The sequence below is a fragment of the Procambarus clarkii genome, chromosome 22 (assembly GCF_040958095.1).
Source record: "Procambarus clarkii isolate CNS0578487 chromosome 22, FALCON_Pclarkii_2.0, whole genome shotgun sequence".
Taxonomy (NCBI): domain Eukaryota; kingdom Metazoa; phylum Arthropoda; class Malacostraca; order Decapoda; family Cambaridae; genus Procambarus; species Procambarus clarkii.
This window is the reverse complement of record NC_091171.1, coordinates 15,767,120-15,775,476: the sequence shown is the minus strand read 5'-3', so window position 1 is coordinate 15,775,476 and position 8,357 is coordinate 15,767,120.

The window sequence follows — 8,357 nt, the reverse complement described above, 5'->3', positions numbered from 1 at the left end:
TATAAATATTATCAAAATTCCAGGTTTGTCCAAATTCAGTACTTCAAAAGTCTACTTTCTGGTGGTCCATCACGACAATGTTGTACTATGGTTCACGTCGTTACTACAAGTACCTCCATCTTAGGAGGCTGGGGTCGCCTTATTCCCCCATACTTTTCTTTGTTCATCTGTTCAATATTTGTTCATTTTTTGAACAAATTGCTTTAGTCGGATACAAATTATATACAACCCAGATCAATTTAAAGATGTGTTTGTGTGCTTCTGAACACTTGAGCTGGTTTTGACACAAAATTATCGTCATTTTAAGTATATTCGGAAGTGCAAATTATTGATTATCTTATCATATTTGATTAATATAGTTAGCATTTTTGTACTTATGATCTTGTTAGGAAAGTTATTGTTTTAGCCATATATATAATACACACACAAACTTTGCGAATATTTGTGAAATTGAGCATAATAAAGTACTCGCAGTCTTAGTTCAAAACTGAAGAAAATATTTAAACATTTCCGGTATTATGTTTAGTAATGCTTTTTGTATTTTATAATACAAAACACCCCCACTACACACACACAAACACACACACAATTATATATATATATATATATATATATATATATATATATATATATATATATATATATATATATATATATATATATATATATATATATATGAGAGAGACCATGACAGACCACGAAGGAAGGATTAAGAGTATTTTCGTATTTAATTAATAATACATTTTCAGAAAGATGGATTTACAAATCAGTAGGTTGGATATATAGGCAGGAAAGAGGTGAAGTGAGGTGAGGTACAATGTCTTAATGAGATAATGGGTATTAGTGAGGTAAATGTGTATCAATGATTCTATTCAAATCTCCCTCTAACTGATCAATTAAAAAAGGATCTAAATTATACAATCCTCTGCTAATGTTTAAATTACATGATTTTGCAATCTGTATTAAAGAAGATTCAATTATGTTCCTATTGAAAGTGATTTTTTTTACCATTCGTTATTGAAGAAGAAGCCATCTCCCAATCTATTTGGTGAGAACTTTATGACAAATGAACAAAATAGCATTAGACAATTGGCTGTGTCTTACAGAGTATTTATGTTGCGAAATTATAAATTTCAAATCTCTAGATGTTTGCAATATATAGAACATATTAGTCTTTACAAGGTATTTTGTAAATGACACAATTATCACTACGAGGTCTGTTTCTAACTAATAGTTTTCCAACAGTATTTTCGTAATTAAACAATACATTTATATAAAAAAGTTTCAAGGCCTTGAGAATATTTTCGAACCCAGAAAAATATGGTAAAGAACACACTTTTTGGGCGAATTTTCTCACTGCATATATTATTATAATATGTACGACGTGCTTTGCTACGGCAAATTTCCAAATAAAACTCAGTGGATAACAAAGCTTGAGACGAATAGAATCAATATTCTTAAACCTCTTCATCTTAGAATTCTTGACTAACAACCCGAAGAGCTCTTAGATACATAGAGGAAATAATTTATCATTTCACATTGTATCTATGCCCTGAAAAATAATGAACATAAGTTATTCGTAGGCTTTCTGTAAACACATTCGTGCCACTCGAACACGATAATAGATTCAAAATGCAATCAGAGTAACGAATATAAACATAACAAACTATACAGCCCATTGGAATGGCTTACCAAAATCTTGTCCCCATTGTTAGGAACTATTTCCTCTTCTCATTTGACCAATTCTATTGAATTAGTTAACAAATTTAATAGTGTTCCAATCAATCCTGACTGTCAAGTTAAATAAGTTGTGACGTTTGTTCTTTGTTTACAAAGGTGCCGGTTGATGATATTCTTGATTATCTTTCTCATGAATTTAATGAACCATATATTACTTTGTTGATATTACTATCAATGTCGTCAAGCTGTGTATAAAAGAATGTAAATTTACCTTTAATAATGAGTATTATTTACAGACTTTTGGAATGGCAATGAGGAATACTTTATCGGCATTGCATTCAAACTTGTACATGGAATTCTCCGAGAAGAAATGTTTCAGAAATTACCCTATGGAATCATTCCATGGTTTAGATATGTTGATGATATTTTGGGTATATGGTTTACAAATGTAAATTCAGACGAATTTGTAGCTAAACTTAATGATTAAGTCACCTCTATAAAATTTACACTCGAGAATGAAATTGATAATTGTTTGCCATTGTTAGATATACATATTCATAGGGAAGATTTTCCACTAAAGTTTAGTGTACACAATGTGACAATGTCATACCAGGAAGGAAGGATTAAGACAGGAATTTCCTTAGGTACTTTCGTATTAAATAATACATCTTCAGAAGGATGGATTTACAGATCAGTAGGTTGGATTTAGGCAATTTATATATAAAATGCGGGTGTGTTAAATTTGTTTTAACCAACTTCACAATACTGTTACTAAGCTAAATGAACTGTGGGGTTCAGTTTCTGAACCCAATATTTGGTAAACATTTCAAACATTTCCGCCACCGCCCACGGGATGGGTTTGGGGTGCATAGTAAATGACTAAACTCGCTGCTCTTATAAGTGCAATTTCAGTGTGTGTGTGTGTGTGTGTGTGTGTGTGTGTGTTTGGATGATGGCAATCAAGACGTGGGAGTAACTCATAAAATACTGAAGTTTTAACGACCTGTTTTTCACGTATGGTTTTGTGCTGGCCGACACCCGCTGGTGTTTACTCGCGTGTCTTAGACCACCTCTTTTCTGAGGCTGAATTTCTTTATCCTCAGCTTCAAGTTATTCCTCTTTGTCTTGGGAAATCACTTATTCACTCAGAGTCTTTGGTAAGCAATAGCTCCTCTGGTGCAGACGACGTCTGCTGCCCCCCATGACGAGTTGACATCCACTCTGCCGTCTGCTGATGAAAGCTTTTCATCCATGATGAGCAAGTCTTCAGCTGCTGTTGTCACTCTTGTTGGTGACATTGTTACCTCTTTCGATGACCAAACCACACATCAACAGATGGAGAAATGACGTTTCGCTCCATCCTGGACCATCATCAAGTCGTATGTGTGATAATGGTCCAAGACGGACCGAAACGTCGCCGTTTCTCCATCTTTCTGATATGTGGGTCAGTCATATTATATTCAGCCACGTTAAAGTGACTCATCGTCTGCATGTGTTACCTCCTTTGGCTTAGTGACTGTAACCATCGTGGAGAAAAATATACATTTTTCTTTGGTAATATTATGCACCAGATATAATAACAATGTTAATGTTGACCCGGGAGTAGCGCGGTCTGAGCTTACATGATGACTGATGATGCAGTCCGGAAACCTGGCAAGATTAAGTGTGAAATTTTTGTTGTGATTCCCGCAGACATTATTTAATTTTTCTTCAATGAATTTATATGACTAACATCATGCATAATGGGGATTTTTAGCATCACGTAGCTAGTTCTTGACACACACTGTACTCCCTTTCATGTAGTCTAGGGCAGCTAGTTCTTGACACACACTGTACTCCCCTTCATATAGTCTAGGGCAGCTAGTTCTTGACACACACTGTACTCCCCTTCATATAGTCTAGGGGCAGCTAGTTCTTGACACACACTGTACTCCCCTTCATATAGTCTAGGGCAGCTAGTTCTTGACACACACTGTACTCCCCTTCATATAGTCTAGGGGCAGCTAGTTCTTGACACACACTGTACTCCCCTTCATATAGTCTAGGGGCAGCTAGTTCTTGACACACACTGTACTCCCCTTCACATAGTCTAGAGCAGCTGCACAAATGCAGATGAATGTAAATGTGCTAAGTTTTTTCTTGACGTCCTGTCTGGGATTAGTTGGTGAAAACACCTCACTGTCGTAGATGTCGGTGAGCGGCCCGGGAGGCCTGGGAGGGGAGCTGCCAGGGGCCTCATGCTTGGCCTCTCCAGTGATGTTTGCGCTTATAACGATCGCCATAAAATATAAAACAGATGAAGGAGTAAGATGAGATTTAAGGAAAACAAATGGAAAAAGGAACGAGCGAAGAAGAAAATCTCAAGAATGGTTAAGACAGGATATGTGAGCGGAGCCGGACAGAGAGGGAGAGGGACAGAGAGGGAGAGGGACAGAGAGGGAGAGGGACAGAGAGGGAGAGGGACAGAGAGGGAGAGGGACAGAGAGGGAGAGGGACAGAGAGGGAGAGGGACAGAGAGGGAGAGGGACAGAGAGGGAGAGGGACAGAGAGGGAGAGGGACAGAGAGGCAGAGGGACAGAGAGGCAGAGGGACAGAGAGGCAGAGGGACAGAGAAAGAGAGACATGAAAGTGGATGAAATAGTAAAGTAAACCCCTGGTTCAATAGGCAATGCAGAGGAAGCTAAAGAAAGGACAAAACAAAGTCGCCTGGATAAAGTACAGAGAACTGGCAGCAAAGAACAATAGAGGTACTAATGAGAACAAGGAATTAATACACTAAAATTCGAAGAGAAGCTGAGAGGCAGTTTGAAAATGACATTGCTGCCAAAGCCAAGGAACAACCCAAGCTGTTCCATATAAGGAGAAAACCGACAGTGCGAGACTATGTACTGAGAGTGAAGAAACAAGAGTTCCTTATCACAGGGAATGATAAGAAGGTATGCAGAAGAATTCGACGAAAGATTTCAGGTCTTTACATTAGAGCCAGCGTGAAGACGAAGGTTTGCAAGATGAAAGGCAGAGGAAATATTGGATGGATTTGTAGTCAATGTGGACAAGAGGAAAAAAATCCAAAGGGGAAATTGATGTGACAAATCAGTGGGCCCAAAACTAACCTCAATGTGGCTGCTGAAGAAGACTGCAGAAGTACTCTGCCGTCCTTTGTCTTAACATATTTAATAAAATGCTTGAGACAGGAAGTCTCAAAGATGTCTGGAAAAATTTAAACGTAGTCCAGGTACTCAAAAAAGGGGGATTGAAAGGAGGAACTAAACTACAGATCAGTGTCAGTGATAAGTATTCCTTGTAAAGTGCTGGAGAAAATAATTAGGTCGAGAATGGTGGATCGAAGTCTTGAGTAGATCGACTTTGTGACACCAAATCAGCATAGATTTAGAAATAGAAAGTCGTGCCTGACTAACTTGAGTTATTTGACAGTATTACTAAAATAAGACAGGAATAAGACAGGAAAAGGAATGCTGTGTAGATAAATTGTCAAAAAGCATTTGACGCAGTTACCCATGAAAGACTGTAGTACACATGGGAGAACCAGGCTCGTATAACTGGGAAAACACTGAACTGGTTAAGGGAGTACCTGAAGGACAGAAAACAGAGCGTCACAGAGAGGAGGTTTCAAGCTGGAGGGATGTAACAACTTGTGTCCCCGCAAGGCTCTCTTTAAGGACCGCTGTTGTTCTTAATTTATGTGAACGACCTAACCGAGGTCAGACCGACTCACACTCAGCTGGGCGCCTGACAGCTGAGTGGCCAGTGCTCTGGATTCGTTGTCCTGAGGTTCCGGGTTCGATTCCCGGTGGAGGCGGAGACAAATGGGCAAAAAGTTTCTTTCATCCTTATGCCTCTGTTACCTAGCAGTGAAATAGGTACGTTGGGAGTTAGACAGCTGCTACGGGCTGCTTCCTGGGAGTGTGTAACAAAAAGGAGGCCTGGTCGAGGACCGGTACCTGTGAAATGTTGTCCCTCACTCCCCAGCTACGTTAGACTCCGATAGGTAAGTACTGAGAGACAGCAAGCAAGCAAGCAAGCACCTTGAGATGGGAGAGCCGCGTGATGTGCGACAAGCAGCATCTTACCACCATTACTCACCAGGCTGAAGGAACGGAACACGCCATTATCACACTACACGCCAAAAACCAAGTGGTGGGCAGTGGACAAACATTACCAAAAGCGGCCCCTCACGAGGCCCTGCGCTGCGTCCACGCGTCCCAGACCTCCTCCTTTATGAGGAGAAGGAACGAGAAACTCCGGTCTCTGTATTGAATTTATTCTGCTTTAATCACACGATACATTGACCCCCGTGAGTCCCTCTCTAATAGGGCTGTAAATCTCATTTAAAAATGTTCCAGAGAGGCTGTGTAATTGGGCAGGTTTAGTTGACATTCATAATCTCAATTATATTTTATCTGCGATCAGGGCCACATGTTCTTGGCCCCCTCCCCTCCCCCCCCCTCCCTACAGCGACGTGGCCACCCTCTTGAACCCTCCGCTGTGTGGCCACGTGTTCTTGCTCCCCCAATCCTTCATCCTGGCTTGGCCTCCTCTTATCTGTGTGTGTGTGTGTGTGTGTGTGTGTGTGTGTGTGTGTGTGTGTGTGTGTGTGTGTGTGTGTGTACGTGCGCGCGCCTCTCTCTCTCAATCCCACATAAAAATAACAACATCAGCGGCGTATGCAAGGCTGGCTAACATCAGAACTGCCTTCAGGAACCTGTGTAAGGAATCATTCAGAATCTTGTATACCACATATAGAAGACCAATCCTGGAGTATGCGGCCCCAGCATGGACCTTGTCAAGCACAAGACGAAGTTGAAAAAAGTTCAGAGGTATGCCACTAGGGTAATTCCAGAACTAAGAGGCATGAGTTACGAGGAAAGGCTGCGAGAAATGCCTAACGACACTGGAACACAGAAGAGTAAGGAGAGACATGATCACTACCTACAAAATTTTGAGGTATTGACTGGGTAGATAAAGATAAACTGTTTAGCACGGGTGGTACGCGAACAAGGGGGACACAAGTGGAAATTAAGTACCCACATGAGCCACAGGGACGTTAAAAATACTTTTTCAATGTCAGAGTAGTTAACAGATGGAATGTATTAGGCAGTGATGTGGTGGAGGCAGACTCCATTAATATAATATATATGTTGTACCTAGTAGCCAGAACGCAGTACTCGGTCTACTATGCAAGAGCCGATTTGCCTTATAAGCCAAGTTTTCCTGAATTTATATTTTTATTTTTTTTTCGTATGAAATGATAAGGCTATCCATTTCATTATGTATGAGGTAATTTTATTTAGTTTGAGTTAAAACTTACATAGATATATGACCGAACCTAACCAACCCTATCTTAACCTAACCTAACCTAACCAACCCTATCTTAACCTAACCTAAACAAACATAACTAAGTCAATAATATATATTCTAATTATAATATAAAAATAATATTTAAAATAAACCAATTGGAATTTTTTGGGGGGAAATAAAGAAAATCACTCGGCCTATTAGGCAAATCGGGCCTTGCATAGTAGGCCGAGAAGTGTGTTCTGACTACTAGGTACATATTTATATATATGTCGTACCTAGTAGCCAGAACGCACTTGTCAGCCTACTATGCAAGGCCCGATTTGCCTAATAAGCCAAGTTTTCCTGAATTAATATATTTTCTCTAATTTTTTTCTTATGAAATGATAAAGCTACCCATTTGATTATGTATGAGGTCAATTTTTTTTATTGAAGTTAAAATTAACGTAGATATATGACCGAACCTAACCAACCCTACCTAACCTAACCTATCTTTATAGGTTAGGTTAGGTAGCCGAAAAAGTTAGGTTAGGTAGTCGAAAAACAATTCATGAAAACTTGGCTTATTAGGCAAATCGGGCCTTGGATAGTAGGCTGAGAAGTGTGTTCTGGCTACTAGGTACGACATATATATATATATATATATATATATATATATATATATATATATATATATATATATATATATATATATATATATATATATATATATATATATAATAAATCAGTGTGGGGCTTGGCATGTTCCCTGACCAGCCTCTGATTAGCGCTGGTTGGATGAGATCTCTGTGGCAGGTAATTGCCACCAGAACACCACCAGTTCTGATTTATTTCCTGACAGGAAGAAATAAATACTTGAGGAATTATATAGTATCTTAGAATATAATGTTGCATGTACCGGCAACCTTTCCCTCTCGCTCTTCCTTTCTCTTCCCCCCCTTTCTCTCTCTCTCTCCCTCCCTCTCTCTCCCTATCTCCCCTTTCTCTCCCCCTCTCCCCCTTTCTCTCCCTCTCTCCCCCTTTCTCTCCCTCTCTCCCCCTTTCTCTCCCTCTCTCCCCCTTTCTCTCCCTCTCTCACCCTTTCTATCCCTCTCTCTCCCTTTCTCCTTCTCCCTCCCTCTCTCTTTTCCTCTCTCTCTCTTCCTTTCTCTCCCTCTCTCTCTCTCTCTCCCTCTCTCTCTCTCTCTCCCTTCCTCTCTCTCTCCCTTCCTCTCTCTCTCCCTCTCTCTATGACGGACTAATATTTACCACAAGACATAGACTAGACTTCGTTACGACAGTTAATGAATTCTAGGACATCTTGATTAAGAAACAATCGAATCACAATTTTTTTGCGTGTGTGTGTGTGTGTGTGTAAATCA